We start from the raw sequence: 1,891 nt of genomic DNA on the forward strand, positions 1-1,891 counted from the left end.
CATATTTATATCAAAACAAACATGCAACGAGTATACAAAAATATTTCATGCATGATAAACTAGCCTCCTCTGTTGTTCATGTATCGTTAAAACAATTATATGAAATATTAGATGCCAATATGAATATATGTATTGGTATTATCTTTGTGACATAAGTCCATGCAAGTATTTTTGGTTGATAATCAAAACTAACCATTAGTGTTAGAATGGTCATCAATAAAATAAACCAATAAAATTATCGAATTAGGACATACTTTGTTAATTTATTTACAAGCAAGGTCTAAAGTGTAAATATAATATGAGATAACTAGACGTATAGGTACATAAGTGTTCCATTGGATTTATGTATAAAACATGATTATTTTTTATATAAAATTATTATTTTATACAAAAATGGAATTTATAAAAAGACGTTTTAATATTTTATAAAATAAGTAGTTTTTATAGAATATGATTATTTTTATATAAAATTGATATTTTAAATAAAAATGGAGTTTATAAAAGAATCTTGTAACATTTTATAAAAATAAGTACTTTTTATGAAATATGATTATTTTTATATCAAATTGTTATTTTATATAAAAATGGAATTTATAAAAAGACCTTGTAATATTTTATAAAATAAGTAGTTTTTATAGAATATGATCATTTTTATATAAAGTTGATATTTTATATAAAAATGGAGTTTATAAAAGGATCTTGTAACATTTTATAAAAATAAGTAGTTTTTATGAAATATGATTATTCTTAAATAAAATTATTATTTTATATAAAAATGGAGTTTATAAAAAGACCTTGTAACATTTTATAAAATAAGTAGTTTTTATAAAATATTATTATTTTTATAAAAAATTGATATTTTATATAAAAATGGAGTTTATAAAAGGATCTTCTAACATTTTATAAAAATAAGTGGTTTTTATAAAATATGATAATATTTATATAAAAATGATATTTTATATAAAAACGGAGTTTATAAGGAGATCTTGTAGTATTTTATAAAAATGAGTAGTTTTATAGAATATGATTGTTTATATAAAATAAGATATTTTATATAAAGAGAAAACTTATGAAAAGGCTATTAACGCTTCAAGAAAACAAAGAATTGAAGTAATATTTTTAGGCCTGCAACGATATATACATACATATTTACATACTCTTAAAATATATGTATAATAGTGTATGTACAACTATATATATGAATGTGACGACAAAGAAATGCAAACATTGTTAAGACTCGGAATAAAAATGACGACAAAAATCCTAGACTTAACAATTTGAGGATATTCTGTATGAGAAACACTTCATCTCTAAGAACTCAAAAACTTAGTACAAAGCATATGTGTTATAACCGTTAATCTGAAAGGAACGTGGAACATTGGTATAGATCTATACGGGTTGACAGCCCCGCCTGCAGTTGCTAGCTACAACCATCGTCTGACGAGTCAAAACGGACGTAATCGTTCAGTCACTTATAAATTTCACAACGTCGATGAAGCGTTGTGATGGTCACAGTACATCTGCTCACCGTAGTACTTAACAGAGGCTTGCGTGTCCATAGTTCGGTTATAGGCTCATACTATAACCCATAAATTTTAATCTAGAAGTTTTATTGTTAATAGGGAACTTTTGAACAAAATGGATAAGTGTTGAGAACATTATTATATATAATTCGTATTTATAATATTTTCAGCACGATACTCACGACTCATGATTTATTGGTTATGAACAATGAACCAAACTATTTTACTTGTATGGGATTACAAGTGCGCACTAAATACATACTTATAATCTTAAAAGGCCACAAATGTATTTTTTATTATAAACCTTTGGAGTCTAAACCTATAAAGCTCACCAACATTTTTGTTGACGTATTTTTAAAACATATGTA

The sequence above is a fragment of the Lactuca virosa genome, chromosome 7, assembly GCF_052849685.1.
Source record: "Lactuca virosa cultivar CGN04683 chromosome 7, Lactuca_virosa_CGN04683_v6, whole genome shotgun sequence".
NCBI lineage: Eukaryota > Viridiplantae > Streptophyta > Magnoliopsida > Asterales > Asteraceae > Lactuca > Lactuca virosa.